The following is a 27171-nucleotide window of genomic DNA, read 5'->3' on the forward strand; positions in this document are numbered from 1 at the left end:
CATCAATAGGATTGTAACCTATAAGAAAAGACATGTAAAAAGATACACATATCTATATAGAGTCATATGGATATGTATCAATATAGAAATGGATATTCAGGGGCTGGTGCCATGGCACAGTAGGCTAATCCTCCACTTGTGGCATTGGCATCCCATATGGATGCCGGTTCTAGTCCCACCTGCCCCTCCTCCAATCCAGCTCTCTGTTATGGCCTGGGAAAGCAGTAGAAGGTGGTCCAAGTTCTTGGGCCCCTGCACCTGCATGGGAGACCAGGAAGAAGCACCTGGCTCCTGGCTTTGGATCGGTGCAGCTCTGGCTGTTGTGGCCAACTGGGGAGTGAACCAGCAGATGGAAGACTGACTCTCTCTCTCTCTCTGCCTCTCCTCTCTGTGTAACTCTTTCAAAATAAATAAATCCTAAAAAAAAGTGGATATCCATCATGGCAACATTATACAACAAAACATGTAAAGCTTCTAAAAGTGCAAAAAAAATGGAGAGGTATCATATTTATTAGAAAAAATCTGTAACAGTTTGGTTTATTTTTTGCTAATTAATTATAAAGTAATACAAATTTATTTTTATTTGAGTAAAATCAGAATGTCATTTTGAATGATGTCAGATAGTATTGTCAAAAGTCAACAATGGCTAAATGTAAGTAATTTCAAGTGGTTCCACCTAAAGTTTATATCAATTTATACATGAAATATTTATAGATTTATATTGTATATAAACATACTCATACGCATACACATAGTTCTGGAATATTATATGTCAGATGTGAATAGTGGTTATTTTTGAAAATGAAATTTCAGATGCTTGTTTTCCACCTTATGATTATCTGTGTTTTCCATTATTAGAATAATTGTTAAAAGAATAATGGATTAAAAAGGAGAGAACGATCCAACATGGGAAGTGGGATACACAGCAAACTCATGGAATGGCAAATACCCTAAACAGCACTCTGGCCTCAGAATCAGCCCTTATGGCATTCGGATCTGTCTAAAAAGCCCATGAGAGTTTCTCAGGCATGGAAAGCCAAGACACTGGCCAAAAAAAATGACCTAAATGAAAGATCTCTGTGAGTGAGATCCCAGTAGAAAGAACAGGCCATCAAAGAAGGCCTATTCAGCTTGAATCATAAATAATAATATTAAAAGTAGAAATATTTAAGTTTACATTTATTTATTTTAATAGCATTTCAGATGAAGTTATTTAGGGCTTAATTATACTTTATTAAGTGTTATTTTTATAAATTATGGAAAGAACAACATTTAGCTTTTTCTTTCCTTCTTTTTCTCCCTTTATTTTATTTTTTCTCTTTCTTCCATGAACATTTAAAAAATTAGAATTTATGGCTATATTCAAAAGGAAATTAATTCAGATTATATCAAAAAATAGCTCGAGAAGTAAAATGGCCAGAGAAGAACTTCACCCAGTCCCTACTTAAACCAAAAGACAAAAGTAAGGACTCTTTTTTTTTTTAACTGTCAAACTTAAAAAAAATATTGATTTTTAAAGATACTGTGAATGGAAAAAAGTAAAGTATCAAAAATGTAGTTGTCCACTATTGTCCCTTTGTTTTCTATTTAATATTTTCTAAAGAAAGAATGTTGTCATTACCAGAAATGGATGGAATGGAGGTTCTTATCTGCACAAGAAAGAATTCAGACATGAAATAGAGTAGTGGTAAGCAAGATATCAAGGTTTAATGGAGTAAGGCATTCAGCAAAATGGATGGGCAGCTCTCCAGATGGAATTTGAGAGAGTGCAGCAGATGGGCAGCTCTCCAGATCGAATTTGATAGAGTGCCTAACTGTTCAGACTCTGGTAAAACAAGGTTACATAGTTTAATGGGGAGAACACACCTAACACACCAGGTGGGCATCTCGGCAGAGAACTAAGAGGAGCTGAGAGAATTACACCTGAGAGACCAAGCAGGCATCTCAGGAGAGACTGAGTGGGTAGTCTGTATTCAGACTGCGGCTTATAAGGGAATGGGGTCCAGTTCTTCCCATGATTCTTCTTCCCTTCACCCTCTTCTCCTGGACAAAGGTTTTTCCTGGGTGTGAAGTACATGAAATTCATCCCAACATTTTATTACCCATTGTTATCAAACTGTGTGGCCCACTTGGTACTGGGCAGGGATTCGGGGAAAGACTGGGAACATCTTTATATAGTTTCTGAGGTATGGACAGGACTCTCTAGTGTAAAATACTGGGCTTCCTCTAAGGTGTGCATCCCTGGCTGCTAGAGACTGATTCATTCCTTTCCATGGCTGCTTTATTTTCCTCAGGTCCCTCTTGCTCACATAGGCTAATTTCTTTCCTTTTTTTTTTTTTTTTTTAATTTATTTTATTTATTTGAAAAGCAGAGTTACAAAGAGAAAAATGGAGAGACAGATCTTCCAACCACTGGTTTACTGCCCAAATGGCCGCAACAGCCAAGGCTGGGGCAGGCCAAAGCTAGGAACAAAGAGCTCATTCTGGGTCTCCCACATGAGTGCAGGGCCCCCATTCTGCACTGGTTTCCCAGCATTGGATGTGGAGCATCTGGGACTCAAATTGGGACAAATGTGGGATACTGGCATTGCTGGTGGCAGTTTAACCCACTATGCCAAAGCACTGGCCCCTACATAGGCTAATTTCTATTTTGCTATCTGTCTGGGCTTCCCAATTAAGGTGGATGTCAATGCCGATGACTGTGATGATAACGAGTTCTCCTCAAGTACATCTTACTTGTGGGTGCTTGTGTCATTGCTTTTGAGAGGCACCACAGCTGACTTCCACATACCCAGGATTATGTGCTCTTAGGCTCTGATTTTCTGTCTCCCCTTCAGGAACTGAGGCAAAGCCCACATGTCCAGTCCTTGAATAGTTAACTGCAACAGGGACATTCTTTCTCATAGTGGTATTTGTTGTAAATCTAGCTCAACAAAAGTGATGATGTTTTAAAAATGTTTTTGTTATTTTGAAATGCAGACTTACAGAGTGAAGGAGAGAGAGAGAGAATCTTCCATCTACTGATTTATTCCCCAAATGGTCACACATGCCGAGATGGGGCTAACTGAATGAATGTAGGAGACCAGAACTCCATCTGCATCTCCCACATGGGTGACAGGGGTCAAAGCACTAGTGTCTTCGTCTGCTGCTTTCCTAGGAGCATTAGCAGGGAGCAGAATTGAAGTGGCATGGCAGGGAGTGGAAAGGGCTTGTGCATATGGGATACTGGCATTGCAGGCAGTAGCTTAAGCTGCTGTGCCATAACACCTGCCTCCCCCTATAAATGATGCTGTTATAAAGTCTAAATATTTATTAAATATGAGAGATTAGTTCTGCAAAAGGATAGTATCACTATTAATTGTAAGACTTAGACATCTACAGTTTCATGTTAAGTTTGGATAAAAGAGTTGGTATTTTCACTAGCAACAATTGAGATTTTAAAATGTTTCTTTATCAATATTTCTCTAGTTTTTTGAAACTGCAAGTTATCTTGCTAGCAGTGCCCTCTGGATATTATTCATCAGTTTTCCATTTGACTGCACTCATGAGATACTTCAATAACCTTGAAATAAAACTCAGATCCCAGGATACACTCCTTACCAGCCTTTTCCAAACAGAGAGAACCTGCAGATAAAAGGAAAAAAGAAATACTCCCAAAGACACTTGGGAGGGTTTTTGATATGCTAATGATAACTATTCACAGCTTTTAGAGGCCTTCAGCTTGGAGACTTATATCCATTCAAATAGGCTCCAGTTAAACAAGCATCCTTGAAGGTACTTTTACTTTCAGTAAAGAACTGGGACACTTGTTGCAAAAGAAAAGGATGGATTCCAGGTCTCTTTATTAAGTTTGTCACTTTTGTTTCAGGGTCCTTTTTCATCTCTCATAGAGATATAAAAGCACCCCTCCAAACTGAATAACTTAAGAGCTTCATAATGAACGTATTTCCTTCTGTGCCTAAGTTATTGGTGATCAAAAAGCATTCTGTCCAAATTCTCAATAAAGATAAGCCTTGGTTACTCATTATTTGTGATTATGATATTCCTTAGAGTCATTATGATTTAGACAGGCAGTTAGGATTAAATCAATTAGATTTGTGAGTTGGAGAGCACACCCTGCCCCCTTTCGTTATCTGATGCCCCTACCTGACCTCACCTGTACACCCACTTGCCAATCAGACTATGTAACCACTCCCCTTCGGAAGAGAATAAAAGGCCTGGGGCATGGTGGGCCTGCCCTTGTTGTCCTGCTCTGCTCTCTGCTTTTCTGCCTGCACTGCAGTACCTGTGGCTGCTCCTAACTTCACACTTGTTGCATGTAGCTCCTGGCCTGCCCTCTGCCTGATATGTATCCAACTTAGTTTCTAGACTTCTTTCTCCCCTAAATAAAGCTCTCACTTTCCTGTGTATTTCTCTCACTGAATAAATGCTAAAAACTCTCCCATGTTGCCTGTTCTATTTACAAGCAGCCAATATTTAGAATTCTTATCGAAATATATGGCAAGAACCCTCAAAATTTTGAGTAAAGTTCCCCCTTTTCAATTATAACATCTTTATAAGACATGGTCTTTATGCAATTTACTATTTCTATGGTGACATAAGAGGCTATTATTGAGACCAGATTGACCTTTTAAAACTAATGGCACAAATGCATTTTATATAAATGAAATAAAATTTATTTTGCATTAAAATTTCATTAAGATTTTGGAGAAAATAAATATTTGAGTAAGCAAAAGGGTGAACCTCTTCTAGATAAATTTATGTGATTACTTGATTTCAACCTAGGTGTAACATAAAGATTTCTAATCATGGCTCAAAATTTGCATGCTTGAGTTAGGCCAGGCTGATTAAATGAGCACCTTACTGTTATAAATTCTAGAGAAAATACAACACTAACAATGACAGACACTGTTGAGTGGCCAAAAGATAGCAGAAACTGGAATGAAGTTCACTGTAGGCAAAAGGAATGGCACCAGTGGTTTTATGATTCCGCTGCTTTCAGTTACACTCATGGCTACTGAAACAGTAACAGGAAACTTCACTGGAAAGTGTAAGAGGAAACAAGACAAACACAGGTGCCAGAGATGGGGACACAGATTCTTTACATTATCTCTGTTTATGCTGGCTGGTTGGCCAAATGCTAATGGCAAATGCTAAGACTCGGCAGCCTACATATTGATAACATAAGTGAACTACAGTTTGGCCTGCCACTCAAAAGACAACATTTGCAATTTGAGAAAAATTCAATTAAAAAAAAGACAAATTTGAAATCTGACTGCATAGAACTAAAAAAAAAGTCATTTTAATAAGAACATAAAAAACAAGTAAATAGAAAATGGAAGAGCGTATACCACTGTATCAATGATAAAAAACTAATAGAGTTAATAATAGGGAACTCATATGAGAAACCATCAAAAAATTTTCCTAACAGGGGGCCAGCCTTGTGGTATAGTGACTGAAGTTGCTGTTTGTGACGCCATCATGCCATAAGGTTGCCAGTTATCTAACTTCTGCACTTCCAATCCAGCCCCTTGCTAATGTGCTTGGAAAAGCAGTGGAAGATGGCCCAAATATCTGGTCCCTGCCTCCCACGTGGGAGATCAGAATGGAGTTGCAGGCTCCTGGATTCACGCTGGCCTAGCCTTGGCCATTCTGGCCATCTGGGGAATGAACCAGCAGGTAAGATATCTCTCTCTGTCTCTCCCCCTCTAACTACACTTCAAATAAATAAATAGATTACTCTTTTTTAAAAAGTTCATAACAATGGGCAACAAAACACAATTTACTAAAATCATTTAAACTAATTTTAGCATCTGTGAAGGTGTTCAACATCCCTCATAATAAAAAACTACACATAAAAAGCATTATATTGTCATAACAGCAAAAATTAAGATGCTGATAATACATTGTGCTATCAAAACTATATAGAAACACAAACTTTCTCCATTATTCAGAGTGTCATGATGAAGCTCTCTTCTTGAGGGAAGGATTGTTTTCATTCTAATAATTGTAAAACGAGATTAATCCTACATCTCAATGGGCTGTAGAAATACTTCCTAATTTCATCTGGCCATAAGTGTCTACACATTCCCCCAGGAGAAACAAGAACACATCACCTAGAGACAGCTGGCTCTAAAGAAGTTCTCAGATCTTAGATTCTCAGGCTGATTCCTCTTGTTTTCCCCATTGTATTACTCAAGTTTTTTTTAATATAATTAAATACCTGAGACAGACTAATGTTATCTAGAAAAGATTTTGGAGGCCAAAAATCCATGATTGGGCAGCAACATCAATTTGACTCTGGTGAAGGCCCTTGGCAGGTGCATCACAATGGCAGGAGTAGCAGGAGCTGATACGTGTCACTCTGGTCTCTATCTTCTCATAAAGCCACCAGGGTTCAATCCAAGGCTCACCCCCAATGGTCTTGTTTAATCTCATTTCCTCCCAAAGGTGCCACTTCTAAACACCATAATCAGATCAAGTTTTGCTGCTTTTCTCTGCTCACCATGGGGGTTAAGTGTCAACACATTAAACATTGGAGGATGGATTGAAACCATCTCCAAACCATTGCCAGTGTGTATCCTCAGCACAGTCTATAAAATTTCTCTCCAGGGTTCTTATTTGAAGAACTAAGTAGGGCCTGAAATATTCCTGGTGGTGTGGCCCTCAGCTGTAGGAAATAGCATCACAGTAGTTAAACACTGCAACAATATTCCAAGCACAGTGAGGTTTTTTTTTTTTTATTTGAAAGTCAGAGGTACAGAGAGAGAGAGAGAGAAGGCACAGAGAGAGAGAGAGAGAGAGAGAGAGATATTCCATCTACTGATTCACTATCCAGATGGCCATGGCCACAAAAGCCAGGAATCAGGAGCTTCTTCCCGTTATCCCACATGGGTGCAGGGGCCCGAGGACTTGGGCCATATTCCACTGCTTTCCCCGACACAGTAGCAAGGAACTAGCTTGGAAGTGGAGCAGCCAGGACTAGAGCTGGCCCAGGATGCCAGCTCTGAAGAGGGTGGCTTAACCCCCTGTGCCTCAGTGCTGGTCTCAGTGGTGAGATTATTACAGTGGCAGTAGAGGGTGCAGCTCTGAGGCAGAGGTACATGAAGGGATGCATATTGGGCACACATACTGACACCATATGAGGAACCCTGGGAATTTGCTGGGAATCATTTTAAAGAGATTTCTGTAGGGCACTTAGGCCACCCTATCCAAATAAAACCAATAATATGGACATAACAGGGTGGTAGTGGCACTATTATTATTATTATCATTTTTAGAAATGTGGAAATGGCATGGAAGAGGATATTACTTGAGATTGCTTACTGCACATTTCAAATACTTTAAAACTGCACTAAAGAAAGGAAAGTAAATGTATACTAATGTATACTATTTCATAAGACAGACAATATTTTTTAATTTTTATTAAATGAAGATAAATTTCCAAAGTACAGCCTATGGATTACAATGGCTTCCCCCCTCCATAACTTCCTTCCCACCCGCAACCCTCTTCTCTCCCGCTCCCTCTCCCCTTCCATTCACATCAAGATTCATTTTCAATTATCTTTATATACAGAAGATCAATTTAGCATATATTAAGTAAAGCTTTCAACAGTTTGCACCCACACAGAAACAAAGTGTAAAATACTGTTTGAGTACTAGTTATAGCATTAAATCATGATGCACAGCACATTAAGGACAGAGATCCTACATGACGAATAAGTGCACAGTGACTCCTGTTGTTGACTTAACAAATTGACGCTCTTGTTTATGGCGTCAGTAATCACCCTAGGCTCTTGTCATGAGTTTCCAAGGCTATGGAGGCCTTTTGAGTTCACCGACTCTGTTCATATTTAGACAAGGTGGAAGTCAAAGTGGAAGTTCTCTCCTCCCTTCAGCGAAAGGTACCTCCTTCTTTGATGACCTGTTCTTTCCATTGGGATCTCACTCGCAGAGCTCTTTTATTTAGGTTCTGTTTTTTTTTTTTTTTTTTTTTTTTTTTTTTTTTTTTTTTTTTTTTTTTTTTCCACAGTGTCTTGGCTTTCCATGCCTGAAATACTCTCATGGGCTTTCAGCCAGATCTGAATGCCTTAAGGGCTGATTCTGAGGCCAGAGTTCTGTTTAGGACATCTGTGATTCTGAGTCTGCTGTGTATCTCGCTCCCCATGTTGGATCATTCTCTCCCTTTTTTATTCTATCAGTTAGTATTTGCAGACACTAGTCTTGTTTATGTGATCCCTTTGACTCTTAGTCCTATCATTATGATCAATTGTGAACAGAAATTGATCACTTGGACTAGTGAGATGGCATTGGTACATGCCACCTTGATGGGATTAAATTGGAATCCCCTGGCACGTTTCTAACTCTACCATTTGGGGCAAGTCCATTTGAGCATTTCCCAAATTGTACATCTCTTCCCTCTCTTATTCCCACTCTTATGTTTAACAGGAATCACTTTTCAGTTAAGTTTCAACACTTAAGAATAACTGTGTATTAATTGCAGAATTAAACCAATAATATTAAGTAGAACATAAAAAATACTAAAAGGAGTAAAGTATTAAGTTGTTCATCAACAGTCAAGGCAAGGGCTGATCAAGTCACCGTTTCTTATAGTGTCCATTTCCATACAACCCAGCCATCCCACTCCTTGGAATTTACCCAAAGGAAATTAAATTGGCAAACAAAAGGGCTTTCCACACCTTAATGTTTATTTTGTTAGAGTCTGAAAAAGCCCACCGCCAAAGGAATGACTCCAAGAGACCTTTCTCTCATGCAACCAGCAAAGGGTGAAAGATTTATTGATTATTCAGCATGCTGGGGCTGTCTGATCATACATGAACAGAGCAGCCCCGAATAACCAAAGGTTAGGGTTTATAAAGGCAAAAACCGCAAAACCGGGAAGGGGGGAATACATGGTTGCTATGCACGGTTGCTATACACAGTTGCTAAGATCAAAAGAGTACATAAAATCAAAAGAGAGTATATGGTTACTGGGGTCAACATAACCTAAAACCTAAGTGAAATTAATATTTATCATAATCTTGACAATACCAGTTACAATATTACAATTAGCAATTAGGACTTGACATTAATGTAAGACACAGACAAATTACATCTTTATTATTAGCCCAGGTAACCCAGGTGCAACCTTTTTACTTTTAAGCTTGAGCAATCATGCTAGGGGGTTTTTGTGCATTGCCAAGGGTGATGTAGTGCACTGCTATTGTCCGACTATTTGAGATCATAGTTTCAGACCAGAGTCTCACGGTGGGGGGGTGCTTTCTCAGAATGGAGTCTCAAGTGCTCCAAAATGGAGTCCCTACTGTCAAGGTGCTACTTCACTCTGTCTTATTTTTACAGCTGTACCAGGAAGGTTTAAACCTGTAAGCTTAAGCTTAACTTTTTACACCCGCACATATACAATTTTAACTCTTTAATTTCAGCTCAATTCACAATAGCTAAGACCTGGAATCAACCTAAATGCCCATCAACAGTAGACTGGAGGGCCGGCGCCGCGGCTCACTAGGCTAATCCTCCGCCTAGCGGCGCCGGCACACCGGGTTCTAGTCCCGGTCGGGGCGCTGGATTCTGTCCCGGTTGCCCCTCTTCCAGGCCAGCCCTCTGCTGTGGCCCGGGAGTGCAGTGGAGGATGGCCCAGGTGCTTGGGCCCTGCACCCCATGGGAGACCAGGAAAAGCACCTGGCTCCTGGCTCCTGCCATCGGATCGGTGCGGTGCGCCGGCCGCAGCGCGCCGGCCGCGGCGGCCATTGGAGGGTGAACCAACGGCAAAAGGAAGACCTTTCTCTCTGTCTCTCTCTCTCACTGTCCACTCTGCCTGTCAAAAAAAAAAAAAAAAAAAAAAAAAAAAAAAAAAAAAAAAAAAAAACAGTAGACTGGATAGAGAAATTATGGGATATTTACCCTATAGAATACTATACGGTAGTAAAAAACAATAAAATCCGGCAGCAACAAAATGGAGGAATCTGGAACACATCATGCTGAGTGAAATAAGCCAGTCCCAAAGGGACAAATATCATATGTTCTCCCTGATCGGTGACAACTAACCAAGCACCAAAAAGGAAACCTATTGAAGTGAGATAGACAATATTTTAAAATATTTGTTTATTTGACAGGCAGAGTAACAGATATGGAGGGAGAAGCAGAGAAGAGAGAGGTTTCCAGACACTAGTTCATTCCTAAAATATCTGCAGCAACCAGGACCATTCTGGGGCCAGGAGCCAGGAACTTCATTTGGATATCCCCCATTGGTGGCAAGAACTCTAGAACTTGAGGCATCATCTGTTGCCTCCCAGATGCATTAGCAGGAAGTTATTTTGGAAACAAAGTAGCTGGGATACTACCTGGCACTCTGATATAGGAAATGAGTGTTCCAAGAGGTGGTTTTAACTGTTCCATCACAATATCTGCCCCAGATATAAATTATGTTAACAGTCACAAGACAATTTCTTCTTAAAATTTTCAGTGAGAAACCAAGAGATGTGGCATGCTTGTTGCATGAGCCTGTATTATCTCCTGCTTTCCAAACACACACTCAGTGATTGTATACCCATGTGGAAAGCATTCAGTGTTATTTTTCTTTAGCTTTGTTTGGTTTTCAGAGAAAGCAAAAGCCATTGTTTTTAAAAGATTTATTTTTTATTTATTTGAAAGAGTTACAGAGAGAGGTAGAGAAAGAGAGAGAGAAGTCTTCCATTTGCTAGTTCACTCCCCAGATGCCTGCAATGAGCCAAAGCCAGGAGTCAGGAGCCTCTTCCAGGACTCCCACATGGGTGCAAGGGCCCAAGCACTTGGGTCATCTTCCACTGCTTTCCCAGGTGCATTAGCAGGGAGCTGGATTGGAAGTTGGGCAGCTGGGACTTGAATTGGTGCCCATATGAGATGCCACTGCTGCAGTCCAGGGTTTTAACCTGCTGTTCCACAGTGCCAGTCCCTGCAAAGACTATTTTTAAAAAGGATCAGATCTTGTCATTTGCAACAAGATGGGTGGAACTGCAGGTCTTTATGTTACGTAAGTCAAACCATGCATGGAAAGATGAGTACCTCCTGATTCCACTATGTAGAGTCTAAAGAAGTTGATCTCATAGAAGTTGCCAGTATAATGGTGGTTACTAGAAGTTGAGGGGAGTATGGGGGAAAGGAAGAGCTGGGGAAAAGTTGATTAAGGGTTCTAAGTTTTAATTAATACGGAAATAAGTTCTGATGTTCTGTTACACAGTAGCTACTATTATAGCTAACAATAATCTATATGTTTTATAAAAAGATATGAGAAATAATTTGAATATTTTTGCCATAAAGAGATGCTAAGTGGTTGAGGATAGAGATAGAGCTGAGTATGTTTATCTTGATTTGAAAAGTATACAATGCCTACATGTATCAAGACATCAATAACACCTCATAAATTGTACAAGTTTTGTGTATCAGTTAAAAAAAAAAAAAGAAAAGTCCTTCAAAAGAAAAAGAAAAAAGGATAGAAAAGAATGAGGGACTTAGCTCCTCAGTGGGTAAAGACAAACTTCAACCAGGGTATGGGGTGGGGACACTGGGAGCTCCTTTGTCTCAGGGCTGTCATTCTCACTTTTCTCCTGGAGAGCAGCCAACTTCCTAGAGCCAGCCTGTTACCCACTGAGCTCATGTTTGCAGAGATGCGCTCACCCCTGTGCCAGACACATTCTGCTCAGCTCTGACACTTCCACTTCGAATCCTCTGATCCTTCTTGATGGCTTCACTGAAAGTCCAGGACACAACTAAGCCAACAGGCCACCAGATTCAGGATATAGACAATGCAAGAATCAGCACAATCCGATGAAAGACCCTTTACACCTAACAAAAAGCAGAAATAAAAGCTAGTTTGAAATAGCCCTGTGATCCAGGAGAATTGTGGAATGTAACACTGATGTTAACATTCTGTTTTGCAAACTAGTATCTCTCTGTGTTGGAAATTTTAGGAGCCTCATCTCACTATTGCTAACATATTTGTACACCTAATTAAAATCTCAGGATATTTTTTTCCAAAAAAGAATTACTCTAAAGAGGTTTCCTATTTGAAATTATACCACTGAGTTTTGGAAAGTACTAGACTTCTGTTTTCATTCCATAAATATTTTTCTAGGTTTCACCACAGCATATCAGATGATCAAATCTATGTATTTTTCCCCTTGATTTTGTTTCTGTTATATTTGTTTCACCCTCATCTTGCTACCATCTATAAATCTTAAAATCATGTCTTTTATATGTCTTCCTCCTAGATATTAATTAAATCTTTAACAAGACCTGGCTAAGATCCAATACTCTATAGGGCTTACTAGAAACTATGCAATTTGGTCATTTGAATTTATTAGCCTTCTGTGGGCTTCTTTCTGCAATATAACTTGATTTTTCTGTGAAAATCTATGAGTCTTTTTATGGCATCATTTTATTTTTAATATGGGATGAATATTTAGCAGCATTTCTCACACCATCTGTTGTGAAAGACAGTATTGCTTTTCAATTTTCAGTTGTCAGAGATGCTTTTGTGAAACAGACAATGAAATGGATGAATAAAATAACCATAAAGTGAATTTTAAAGTGAGCTGGAGCAAGGCATTTTTATTATTTGATTTAGCAAATCACATTTAAATATTCAGTTAAAACATAGAATAAGAAAAAAGAATTGTGCACTTTATTCATTAAAATTATGCATGTAGTTAATTAATATGAGTAATAGTGTTACAGCTGCTGCTTTTTGTTGTTCTGCAACCGTAACCAAGCAAAGGTTATTGTTAGACCCTCGGAGTGAGGATGCTAACACGTCGAGAGGCACACCCCAGAGACTCAGACTCCAGACCAGCTGATGCAAAAGCAAGAGGATTTATTCGGCGTCTGCGCAGACGGGCCTCCTGAACTCAGGAGTCCGGAGAGCGCCCCCAGTACAAGCCACACGGTTTATATACCCGCAGTGACCAATCAAAAGCACTATAGAGTCCATGCACACAGCAGTCCAATCCTCGAGCTGATCATGTGAAGGGCATGTGTCTTCTATCCAATCAGCTATGAGATCACACGGGAGGCATGCACCTCGTCACCATTTTGCTGTTTACTTCTTTAGTAGTTCCTTTCCCTGCCAGCACCATCTTGTTCACCCTGAGGGGGGACGACTTTTCGCTCCCTTTGTTCCCCTTGTGGGAGAGCGGCGTTCCGCTTTCCACACTGTTATTTGAGTATTAGGAGGTATACAAACTGGGTTAGGTCTTAGCACAGCCAGGCACAAGTGTCGCAGCTAGCTAAGCATAGGGTCCCTTATCTTATAGTTGCTCCTAATTTTAGCTTTGGGGAAAAAGTTTAGGGCTGTAATTTTAAACTTTAATTTTTATTTGGGGCGAAGGTGACTTCTTGTTTTTAATGGTATTGGCTTAGGTAACTCCATCTTGGTTTGATTTTTAAGGTTCTTCAGTTATGAGAAGATAACAGTCCCCAACCTAAGCTCCAGTATGAGCATTTTGAATCAATCCTCTGTATATTGATGAAATTATAATGTGATTGATAAATTTACATTCTACTTCTTAAATAATCTAGGTTGGATGAATGACAATTCTAGCAGGGGGCAATGCCTATCTTAACTGTCAACATGTTGATTTCATAATGCTAATCATATGACAAGCCAGTGTCTGTGATTTACTCTCATTAGACTGGAATAAAATTTGAAGTCATCTTAGTAAGATCATGAATAAAATTCTAAAAAAGAGCAAGTGACTTTGGATTTTTTTAAAGGTTTATTTATTTGTACAGAAAGGCAGAGGCAGAGAGAAAGAGAGGGAGAGCGAGAGCGAGAGAGAGAGAGACAGAGAGTCTTCCATCTGCTGGTTCACTCCCCAAATGGCCACAACAGCTGGAGCTTGGCCCATCCAAATCCAGGAGCCAGGAACTTCTTCTAGGTCTACAATGCAGGTTCAGGGGCCCAAGGACTTGGGACTTCTACTGCTTTCTCAGGCCTTAACAGAGAGCTGGAATGGAAGAGCAGTAGCAAATATGGGAATCAAATCGGGGCCCAAATTGGGTGTTGGCATTGCAGATGGTGCCCTTACCAGCTACACGACAGCACCTGCCCATAATTTTGGATTTTTTAAGTCTGTCTTTAATTCGTCATTAAAAAATACTTCCAATATTAAAATTTTAAATTACTTAGATTTAAAGGAAATGAATTCTATGTTTGGCATGGACCTTTGACAGGAAAATAATTCAAAATTTCGATTAAATTTGTAATTACATGGTGATAGTTTTTCACAGCTGTACAACATTAAGGTTAGCTGAAGCATGTATGTGTGTATATGTGCACATGTTCCTTTCCAGGCATACACATGTTAACGTTGTTGACCAGAGACTGGCTATTACTTTACATATTTTAAAAGTTAATAGTGTATCAGTTTTAATATTGTGAATGTCTGGCTGTTCCAATACAAAGTGCTGGAACAGTTTCTCTTCATTCAATTGTCTACTTTTTTTTCAAAAACTGTATCCATATACACACTTTATACTGTGACTTATGTATCTACTTTCAGTGATACAGCACTGCTTTGATTATGGTAGTTTTACAGTTTTAAACTCATGTAGAATAAACTTTCAGATTTTGTGTAGTGTTTTTGACTCACTAAATAATATTAAAATTTGCTTCATAGAAAATGGAAATTATTTCTTCCTAGAAAATGCTATTGTGATTTGGGTATGATTGCATTACATTTTCACATTGATTTATTGAAAAGTCATACCATAAATATATATTTATGTAATACGTGACCGTGACACATCTCTTTACTTATCTTGGATTCTTATTTATTTATTTTATTTGAGGTAAACAAATTTTATGTCTTTCATATATACAGATTTAGGATCATAGTGTTACTTCCCACCCTACCCTCCTACCCACCCAGAGTCTCAATTCCTCCTCCTTCCTCTCTTATCCCTCTCTTAACTTTTACATTGATCTATTTTCAGCTTACTTTATACTCATAAGATTAGCCCTATACCAAGTAAAGAGTTAACAAATAGTAAGAAGAAAAAAACACTGTTCCTCAACAGTAGACAAGGGTTGTAAACAATCATTAAATCTCAAAATGTCAATTTCACTCCTATACAATATATTTTTGGTACTCTATTAGTTATCACAGATCAGGGAAGATATATGGTGTTTGTCTTCTAGGGACTGGCTTATTTCACTAGGTATAATCTTTAATATCCTTCAGTAGTGTTTTGAAGTTCTCAGCATTCAGATGCCTACATACATACAGAAACGTAAATATTTATATCAAAGAATGTAATAGTTTTGTTGATATTCTGAATGACATTTTGAATAGGAATTTTGAATGTTATTTTCCATTTGTAAAAATGAGGTGGGATTTTTGTACTTTTTTCATGTTTGATCTTGCTAAATTCATATATCAGTTAAATAGCTTTTTGATGGATTTTTTGGGATTTTCGACATAGTTAATTATGTAATCTCTGAATAGATTACATTATTTCTTTCATTCCAAGTATTATGCATGTTGTTTTCTCATCATGTCTGCACTGTAGGTAGGTTGGAAATGGCTTCTCAAGTGTTATTTTTCTCACAAAGTCTTTATTTTTCCTTAATTCTTGAAAAATTTCTCCATACTATTTTCAAGACACAATTTGATGCGCTGAATAAAGGTGAATGCTATATGATTCCAATTTTTTAAATTCTTTATTGAGGGCAATTCAATTTAACATGAAATTATATGTTGCATATGATAATATAGTATGTTATAGCATAGCATGTCATAGTAGTAGTATGAACAAGAGCTGTGGGAACCCAGTTTAGAGATTAGGATTAAAAAACTAATTGGGGTTTTATTAAAAGAAAAATATCACTGGGACCAGTATTGTGGAACTGTGAGTTAAGCCACTGTTTAAACACTAGCATCCTATATTGGAGTGCCTGTTGGGATTCCAGTGGCTCTGCTTTGGATGCAGCTTTTGCCTACTGTGACTTGAAAGATCACAGATGATGATCCAAGTGCTTTGGACCCTGTCAAACCATGTTGGAGACCCAGATGGAGTTCTTGCTTCCTGGTTTCAGCCTGGCCCAACCCTGGATGTTGTGGCCATTTGGGGAATGAATCAACAGACCGAAGATACCTCTCTCTTTTCTCTCCTCCTTGCCCACATGCTATGCCTTTTAAATAAATAACTCCAAAAAAATGACAAAAGTCCTTTATTAGAAACTTATTTAAAAGATGAGCAAATTATTGCCCAGTGGACGAAGTAAGCAGTATTTTCTAAAACCTAGAAAGCAATATTTGTTGCACAAAGAAAGGCAAAGGAAGAAGCTTATTCTTTTGAGAAATATCCCTGAAAGATATTCTTTCAGTATGGAGGACTTGTAGTGGGTACAGAATATTAGGACCAAACTGCCCTACTTCTGTCCTATTATGGTGTTTGTATTTTATTCTATGTAAAATAAGAATTATTTACGTGTTTAAGAATGGCAAATACATGTGAAGAATTATTCAAACGAATAAGTTTTATGGCAGCTTATATAAAGCAAGGAGACTGTGATGGTTCATTTTATAAGTCAATTTGACAGGGCCATGAGGTGCATAGACATTTGGTTAACAATGTTCTTGGTATGTCTGCGAGGTTGTTTCTTGTAGTGGTAGATAAAGTAAAGCAGATGCCCCTCCATAAAGTGAGTGGCTCTCTTCTAATCAATTGAAGGCCTAAACAGAAATCAAAGGCTGAGTAGGAGGGACTGGCTCCTTCCTGAAAGCTTTGAACTGGGTCATTGGACTTTTCATTCCGTTGAACATAAACCGAAAGCTGACTTTTCTCCTATCTCAAGCCTGGCAGTTTTTGACTTGCATTTAGACTGCTGGCTCTCTTGTTTTCAGGCCTTCAGATTCAGTCTGCAACTACGTCATCAGCTATCTTGGGTCTCCAGTCAATCATGGAATTCTCATCTCTCCCATTATCATTTGAGCAGATTCCTTCTCTTTCCTTTTTCCCTCCCTCTCATCTCGTGCCCCCTCCCAGTTGGTTCTGAATCCTGACTCATAAATATGTTAACATAAATAAAATATATTCTTTTATAATATATGGGAGATCTATCTCTGTTTTTGCCTCTCCCTCTCTTTCTGTCACTCTATCTCTTTTTTAAGATTTATTTATTGTATTTGAAAGTCAGAGTTACACAGAGAGAGGAGAGGCAGAAAGAGAGAGAGAGAGAGACAGAGAGAGACAGAGACAGAGAGAGACAGAGAGGTCTTCCATCCAATGGTTCACTCCCCAGATGGCCGCAACGGCTGGAGCTACGCCAATCCGAAGCCAGGAGCCAGGAGCTTCCTCCTGGTCTCCCATGTGGGTGCAGGGGCCCAAGGACTTGGCCATCTTGCACTGCCTTCCAAGGCCATAGGCAGAGAGCTGGACAGGAAGTAGAGCAACCTGGTCTTGAACCAGCACTCATATGGGATGCTGGCACTTCAGGCGAGGGCATTAACCTGCTGTGCCATGTGTCTGGCCCCTCTGTCACTCTGTCTTTAAAAATAATCATTTAGAAAATACTTGAGTGTATAAAGAACTTTCCATGGCATTGAAATGTCATTCTTGTAACCATCGTTATTTTTCATTTATTTTTATTTACTTGAAAAGCAGAAAGATAAACAGAGACAAAAAGAGATCTTTCATCCACTGGTTCATACCCCAAATGCTTGAAACAGTTGGGGTAAGGCCAATCCATATACAGGAGCCTGAAAGACAATCTGGGTTTTCCAAGTAGGTGATAGTAATTTAAGCACTTTATCTGGCACCTGCAGCCTGGCAGAGTGTGCATTAACAGGGAGCTGGATCTGGAAGCACAGCTGGTGCTCAAACTCAGACACTCTAATAAGGCATGCAGGCATGCAAAGGGGCATCTTAACTGCTGCACCAAGTGCTCACACCTTATAATCATTTCGACAGTTTTATTGTCAACATGTAAATATGCAAAAGTACTTTTTATTCTTTAAGCCATTGATATTCAACAACCACTACCCTCCTAGTTTCTATTTCATAGCTGACCAGAAAAGAATTGTAATAAATCATAATGTTTAATAATTATAAGAAACATAGAATCATTTTAAACATTCCTACATTATATTATGATAGAAATAGCAAATATTGCTTACTGGTGGGTATCTATCTGCCAATGTTGTCACACCTTTGAACTTACATGAGAAAAATAAGAAATGCATATGTATTTTAGGCAAACTTCTCCTTCAATGTACATCTAAAATGTACCATTAGTACCACCATTTCAAATTGTACAAAAGAATGATTGTGACCCTATTATTTAACCACCACTTTGGCCAAAAATATATTTGAATATATTCTGAATAATAGTCTCTTCTATTATGTACAGATTTGTCAGCATAACAGAAAAGTTGATACCAATTAGGAAAAGGTGGATGAAGACCTGTAGGACTTGATAAGATGACCCTCATCCTCCTCCTGGGGCAGGAACAGTCCTGAGCTTGACCTCAATTTAGTAGGTGGACCCTAAACTGAATTTCTGCTCCCTCCCAGCTTCTTGGCAAAATTATAACATGTAAAAATAATATATGGTTCTTTGACGGGATGGGAATAATGCATGGGGGAATCTAAGAAAAATTAATATTCCTCCCTCCATTACCTTACCAAATTTGATAATGTGACTTTCTCCTAAGAAGCATTAGTCCAGTGTTTGTATGTAGACATTTCAGTAGAACCTCACACAAACATACCATTGATTTCCTCAGTCTTTGCTGTACTTTAAAGAGATAATCCCTGGGGTGCTAGCTGTCACAGAGCAGAGACAGTAAAGCATTTTGACTTTATGCTGGAGAAACTGCTTCACATCTGGTACTAAAAAGTGGCCATATTTCTTGCTTCTGTTGACAGTTTTTTGGCAGAGTTTGCTAAATCCTAATGTTTGTTTGAACATTTTTAAAAGATGTGCCCACATTGCTTTTATGTTCTTACAGTTTATTTGTAAAATCGTATCATGCAGAAGATCAGAGAGGTCATGAGTTACACAAATGACCAATACATAAGTGATTGCCAATTGTGTTCAAATTCTTTACTATGTGGTATACAAAGATGCTTACAGTTGTGGAAATGTTTATAAAGCTAAATGTAAAAATGATTTTAAAAAGCCTCTTACTCATGAACTTTTAATGATGGCCAATGATCATTCAGCTTCAAAGCAGAACTGTTCTTTCTGTGCTTCCCTGGAATGCTGACCATATCAGCATGCATACATTTACTATTGCTGCTGTAACAAATCACCATAAGCTTAGTGCCTGAAAACAACACAAATTTATTACCTTATGATGAAATCTGAAGTCAGAAGTAAGTCCCACTGGGCTAAAGCAATGGTGCTTTTTTTTTTTTTAAGATTTATTTTATTTATTTGAAAGACAGAGTTGCACAGAGAAAGAGAGAAACAAAGAGAGGAGAGAGGTCTTCCATCCACTGGTTCACTCTGCAAATGACCACAATGGCCAGGGCTGGGACCCGACTAAAGCCCAGAGCCAGGAGCTTCTTCTGGGTTCCCCACACGGGTGAAGTGGCCCAAGCATTTGGACCATTTTTTGCTGCTTTCCCACTTGCATTAGCAAGGAGCTTGATTACAAGTACAGCAGCCAGGACTCAAACCAGTGCCCATATGGGACACCAGTTTCACAGGCAGTGGATTTACCCATCACACAACAATGAGTTGTTTTGTTTCTTTCTGGACTCTCTGGGAAAGAATCTGTCTCTCTATTTTTCGGCTTTTAGAGGGTGCCCACATTTTAAGCTCAAGTCCCACTCTGTCTTCAAAAATATCACTGCTGGACCAGGTCCTCACATGTCCACTTCTGTGATTCTTTTTTTGTCCTTCTCTTACACTACTGTGGATCCCTGGAATTACATTAGGATCACTCTAATAATCCAAGATAAATTCCCATCTCAAGTTCAGCTGTTTAGCAATCATATTCTAGCTGAGACTTAATCCTCGTTGCCATGTAACCTTATATATTCACAAGTTCTGAGGATAGGAAGTGAATATTTTAGGATGGTATTGTTCTTCCTTTTGCTGCATGTTTCATCTTGTATGATATACTATTGCAAAATAATTGTCATTGCTAATACATGATTAGATCTTGATGAAAAAGATTTCTTTTACACCAGCATTTGTGCTGACAGATGGAAATGATTTGTAGTTAGTATTTAAAAATGTTTGCTGGCATTCCACATCACAATTTCATGTTTTATGCACAAGCATAAATTTGTATGTGATACATTTCTCTTTATATATAAGCATATACATTTGTTTAGTGAAAATTCTGAAGTTTATTAAATGTGGACACAACTTTATTGACTAGACTGTATTGACATTTTTACAAAAATTTCTATTTATTGATATTATTTATTGGGGGGCAGGGAGCTAGAGAGAAGGGTCTCCAATCCACTGACACATTCTCCAAATTCCCTCAACAGCCATGGTAGGCCAGGCTCAAGCAAGGGGTCAGAAATTCAGTCCAGGTCCCCCATGTGGGTGGCATGGATGGTACTTGAGCCATCACTTCTGCCTCCCAGGGTGCACATTAGCAGGAAGCTGGAACTTGGAGTGTAGCTGGAACTCCAACCCAAGCACTGTAATACGGAATGCCAGCATCCCGAGTTGTGTGTTAACCATTGCACCAAGCACGCACTCCATGTTAAAGTTAAGGGAGGGCAATATTGCCTTTCTACTTCCTGGCCCAAACTCTGTTGTCGTTGAGAGAAAGAACAGAGGAACAGAGATTCAAATGTAAGTTCAGTGAGAATGTCCAGGTTGGAGAAGTGCAGTGAAGATGGGCTTCCTAACACTTATGACTCAACCTAGGCAAAGGGAATTCCCCACCCAGTTTCCTTGATGTTGGACACCTCACATGGAAACCTGCCCTTTCAGAATTCTTGGCCTAGAGGAATAGATTAGAACATCACTCTTAGGGGTGGTCTAATTCTCAAGAGACAGAGTAATAGTGTATAGATTATATACAAGTTCCCTTCTCAAATTCATCAGTAGTTAATTCACCCCTATGGGGAGAAGAGTAGAGGAAGTGACAAACAGTGGAATCTGCTTGTCGTGGAATCACAGACCTGGTTGGAAATACTCTCTGCTGCCTAACAGGCTGATGTCTAAATAAAAAAATATATAAAATTGTCAATTCAATTTAAGGTACCAAAACTAGTAGTGGATGAAGACAGACCAACCATTATGTCTGGTTTTAAACATAAATGATGAGAAGTCTATTAAAGTCAGTTATAAAGCTTGCTAACATTATTTAGCTGAAGTGTATACCAGTAAATTGAACTGTAAGTGTAAACACTTGTCCAATAATCTGCCCCACACATCACTTGTTCAAATTTTAGTTCAAACCATTTGTTTTGGTACAAGTACTTCACATGTTTTTGAATAAATAAATAGATTTTTGATTAAAACTAAAAAAATGTGGTTGGGGGCAAATAAAACATAATCACAAATTTATACATAAGTTAACTAATATTAATTTTCCTTTACATCAGGATTTTAAATTACTAAGTTTGTTTTCAGTAAAACATGATATGTATGGATAACGTGTGTATTAGATGACTTTTTCTTCTGAAAATGAGTAGTCTGATATCAGGGATGAGACTGTGCTAACCATTGTAAAATATATCACCCTGCACACCTTAGGAACTCAGAAAAGTCTTGTTGAGATAAAGAATAAATGAATTCTCACAAGAAAGGTAGGAAATAATTTCTATTAGGTTGAGCCCAAAATTCTTAGTTTCAAATCCTGCCTCTATGATTCACTAGCATTACATGACTTCAGATCAGTTATTTAATATATTTGTGCCTCCATCTTTTCAAGTTGCAAAAGGACCATAATAACAGAACCAACCACAGGGCTCTCATAAAGTCAATTCAGTTGGGTATATGAAACTCTTAGAATGACAGCTGGCATGTTGTAAGCTATTTTACTGGGTGTTCATAATTAAATAGAGGCTCAGAGACTGGTTCTATAACACAGAATAGCTAACAAAAATCTGAAAATTCAAGGAATTGAGTATGCTGAGTCTTCATTCTGACTCTTGTGTCTGTATGAGAGAGAGATGTAGATATATAAAGATGTATATGTAGTATATCTATTTTAAAATATATTCTCAGTTAAATATTTGGTTAAAAGATATAAATGTTTGACATTTAAGTCTAGATTCCATGACCCTTGTGAAATTGTTCCTATAATGAAATGTTGTTTTCATATCCAGTTTTCTGAGGTTATTAATTTTTAAAGTATAAATATATAAGTTGGTTTCTGATGTCATGTAACACCTGTGACCTCAACATTTCTGGTGATATTCTCAGGCTTCTCATAGGATTTTTTTGGGATTCCCACCTGTTTTTGGGCTGTGATTTATCTTCCTTTCCTGCCTTCTCTTTACTAGCAGTGCTAATCTTATCTGTACTGTACAGCCTGGTATTTTTCACTGTACGATGTGTCCCACAATTGCATAAAATCTCTCAATTCTTTGCTGAATCACCAATAAAAGATCCTCTTGTGATCTAATATTTCTTAACCTTTTGAATATATATAAGAGGAATTTCAGTGTGGTGCAACAATTTAGAATTGAATATGAGGGTCTTGTGCTGACCATAGTTGCTGTCTCCTTTTGGAAACTTCTTCCCCTTTCCTCTCTCCCTAGTGTGCCAGAAAGCTCAGCATCACAGTCTCTTTTGCCTGCCAAATACAAGAAACATCAGCTCATTCCAGAAACCCTCTTACCCTTTACTTTATTGAAAACTAATTTTACAATCTATTTCTTTTTTCTTTAACTTTTCATAGATTTTTGTAGTTGTTTTCCATTTATCTGGCTGGTTACAAAATAGCATGAAGCAATTTTCATATGAGACAGTCAAATCTTGATAGTGTGATATGGTGAAGACATGGGGAAGAAAACTAATATTTTTATTTATTCAGAAGTTACAGAGAAACAGACAGAGATTATCCATCTTCCAATTCACTCCCCAAATGGTCACAATAGCCTGCTGGGCTAGCCTGAAGCCAGGAGCAGGAGCTTCCTCCAGGTCTCCTACGTGAGTGCAGGGACCCAAGCATTTGAGCTATCTTCCACTGCTTTCCAGGTACATTAACAGGGATCTGGATTGGAAGTGGAGCAGTCGGGGCTCAATTGGTGCCCATAAGGGTTGCTGGAACTGTAGGCGGGGCTTAACTCTCTAAGCCACAGCACTGGCCCTTGGTGAAATTTCTGTGTAAAAAAAAAGATTATCTGTAGTTGAGAGTTAGATTGCTATTGTTTTGTTAAAATGATACATCATAAAAAAAAAACTTCATCTTAACCTTAAATTCAACCCCATATCTGATTTAGTCTAGTCATTTCATTTATAACCAATGCATTATATTTCTTCAAAGACTTTAAAATATATTTTCAAATACACTATATAAATATATAAAGTGCTGATAGAAAAACAACTTTTCCAAAATTTAGAAAAATATATATCTAATAAGGAAAAAATTACATATAGTGAATTCACTATTCTTTGAAACACTGTCACATTTCTGTGATACATTCAATTTACTATCACAACTTTGGATCACTTAACTAGACATGTTTAAATTGAAATCACCAGGTAAGTTTTTCAGAATCTCTAGAGTATGTAAATTTTATTAAATACTGTAAGCATTTCAATGTAAAAAATATATGGGTTATTCTAAAGACTAAAACTGAATCCCTCATATTACCATCGAACAACTAAATCTGTTACTTAGCTTTTTAGTACCTTTATGTTTAATTCTAAATCTTTCCAGAGTTAAAAGACATGTACAGAAATTAGTTTCATCTTCTCCAGAAAATTTAAGATAGTCATCTGTCAGAAACTTGAGAGTAAAATGTTGAATCTGCAGACAATTAATTTGACTTGTGTTGTAGATAGCCAAAATGAACTGTCTAGTAAATAAATGTGAACAAAACTTTTTACTTTATGGTGTAAAATACTATAAAATTTCCACAAATATTTCTGCCATTAAATGTCTTACAGTTTCAAGTTATATTTTCTGTATGATTGAGAGAATCTCTGTACTCCTCCTTCTCCCATCACATGCAAATGTACACACACACATTGTAGTCAAGTTGGTTCTCTAGTAACTTTACTATAATATCCTTGTGTATTAATATATTACTTTTGAAGTTTTCGGTATACAAATATTCTTGTGGGTACTTTCATGGAACTGGAATGGATGAAAATACTGATACCTAATATTCAGTTTTACTGTAAGGTTGACTTATACAAAGGCCACATTAGTGGATTTCCATGTGTTTGAAAAAGTGTGATTTTGCAATTTATTTTAATGAAGTTCTTTAGTAAATTATTTATATTTCAATACATTCTTTTTTCTCTGCAGTTTATAAAGCAATTGCTGTTGCATCCACGTGAAAAAGTAAAATTGCCAATACTAATCTTCTTAAAAACTGGTAAGATTTCTGTACCATATTTTGAGAAAATATGGCACAAAACCAGTTTAAATTACTTAGAAAGTTAAAATATAAAATATATTAAATTAAATTTAACATTTTCACACTTTCATACAAAATTCTTTCAATTTTCAATATTTAGTATTTATTCTATGAGCAAGCCATGTCCACATAAAATGATCCTGCCATTTTCTGAACTTCCATAAATTGTATGAGATAGCCAATATTCTAATTCTCGATCAGTTGCATGTAAAATATTTATATTTCAAAGCATTCTTTTTAAAACTTTTTTTCTTAAAAGCAGATATTTATAGGTGTGGTAATGTTCCTGGAGGACAATGATGGCAGTGTAGCAGGATGGTTTTGACTGACACAGAAAACAACTTCTCTCATGCTGGCTGGTTGTCCTTATGCAAATTGCTGTAGAGGATTCTGTACACATCAGTCGGGAGTATCCTTTGGTCCTCCCAAAGCCCTGTTATCAACAGGTGCGGACCTCTGGTGTTGCACAACAGTGAGATCCAGTGTACAGAAACAGGCAAGACCACCCTCTCCTTATCCCCCCACATATGCATACCTTCTTCCTTCTGATGTTTGAAATGACATTGTGAATGGGAAACTTGGAAATGTAGTAATAGTTTTAACTAAGTTAAGCAATTTTGATGTTTGATGAAGAGGTCTGTAATGAGGATTTCAAATCAACAGTATTATCAGTATTTGCTTATGTTAAAAATTCTGTTTTAGATGTTGAATTTCTGAGTTATTAAAATATATAGTTTATATTTTTATAGCTTAACAAATGCCTCTCATTTACTGTTAGCAATAGGTTAAGTTTTTACTTGTTAAGGATTATTTGTATCACATTCTGAAAAAATTGTATCTCAGCTAATGGATTTGTTTATCATTAAGAACACTCATTGGCACGGGTAGTTTTATACATATTCAATTTTCTAGTAGGTAACCATAACTAAATGTAGTATTTTTTGTAACAATGAAATAAATATTTTGCAATTATCTTTATTTAGCTTAAATCAAATAATTTCTGAAATGATCATTGTGTTTTTGAAATTTCAACTATTTTTTGTCTGGTTAATTTTTCACTTTTGCATGTTTTTGGGTGAATAAAATAAATAATATCAAATATAAGAGTAGCAACTTATTAAAGACAAAGAATTAGAGTTTTAATTAAGGTTTATTATTGAGAATATAAGATAATTGATTATTTTTTGACAGGCAGAGTGGACAGTGAGAGAGAGAGACAGAGAGAAAGGTCTTCCTTTGCCGTTGGTTCACCCTCCAATGGCTGCCGTTGCCAGCGCATTGCAGCCGGTGCACCGCACTGATCCCATGGCAGGAGCCAGGTACTTATCCTGGTCTCCCATGGGGTGCAGGGCCCAAGTATTTAGGCCATTCTCCACTGCCCTCCTTGGCTACAGCAGAGAGCTGGCCTGGAAGAGGGGCAACTGGGACAGAATCCGGCGCCCCGAACGGGACTAGAACCCGGTGTGCCAGCGCCGCAAGGTGGAGGATTAGCCTAGTGAGCCGCGGCGCCAGCTAAGATAATTGATTTGTAAGAATTAAAAGGATGCCTAGCCTTTCATCAGCCTATGTTCTAGAGATTTTGAGAACTAATTGGTAACAATTTGGCTAGTTAATTTATATGGATAGGGAAAGCAGGGGACAGAGATAAAGACAGGTGGGTAGAGGAGGAGGAGGAGAGAAAAGAGGAGTAGGAAGAGTGTGAGAGAGGGAGGAGGAAGAGAGAGAAGGAGAGAAAAGAGAGAATGAACATGAAGCACAGATTCAAGCCAATGGGATCAATATGGAACTTTCTACTCATTTGGTTATCTAGTGTTGACTTAGTCACCTGACATGTATGTATTTCAATTTCATTATCCTACAGACATAATAATCTTTTCACTTTTGCAATTGTGAAAAGGTAAATCAGTTACTGAGTCTTCATAATAGGTGAGATCTAAGAATCGGAAATACCTCTAGGCAGTTTAGTGGTATTTAATCTGATATCTAATCTAAATAAGGAATAGACCTCAAGTAGGTCTCTAGGAGCGCATTAAACACTCTTCCCAACTCTGGTAGCAAAATTACAAGATATGTTTGAAGGCCAGAGCATAGGCTGGAGTAGGGAAGAGAAAGTTGTGGATGGGATTATGAGAAAAGACAATAGGGCTACTTATGAGGAATGAATGTGGTCTTGGTATGTCAGACACCATAAGAAGGAATTAAGGATGGTTATGGGTATAATTTAGCCTGAAGTGAAATTTATTTTTTAGAGAAGAAAAGAGAGGCTATTAACTGCTTCTTCCTTTTTCTTATTGGTTTTTCTTTCTTAAAATTTAATATGAGAAAGGAGAGTTGTTTCCTGTTAACAGGAAAGGAAATCAAATGCCTGGAGTCTGGAGGCTGGAAGGTTTGAGAAAAACATTAATGTTGGTTAGAGACAATGGAGGTGAAACAAGCAAATTCACCACAGAATTAAAAATTGAAGGGGAACCAGGTAACACAACAGGGTTGAACTCAGCAGAATAGTTTTGGCCCAAGGGTCTGGCCCATGGAGTGATGAACTGATGAGAACAAAACACAGAGGTGATAGGACTAATGGGGAGAGAATCTCCCAGACCTGGAGGA

At 38.0% G+C, this 27171-nt stretch overlaps 1 protein-coding gene across 1 annotated transcript in view; it reads left to right on the forward strand.

The window, feature by feature from the left end:
* Positions 1 to 27171, forward strand: part of DSEL (dermatan sulfate epimerase like) — a 60202-nt gene that overhangs the window by 25328 nt on the left and 7703 nt on the right. The gene's annotated exons all lie outside the window — the stretch shown is intronic.

Source organism: Oryctolagus cuniculus, chromosome 10 (genome assembly GCF_051225735.1).
Source record: "Oryctolagus cuniculus isolate XC-2025 breed Fujian yellow rabbit chromosome 10, ASM5122573v1, whole genome shotgun sequence".
In the NCBI taxonomy this organism is placed as follows: domain Eukaryota; kingdom Metazoa; phylum Chordata; class Mammalia; order Lagomorpha; family Leporidae; genus Oryctolagus; species Oryctolagus cuniculus.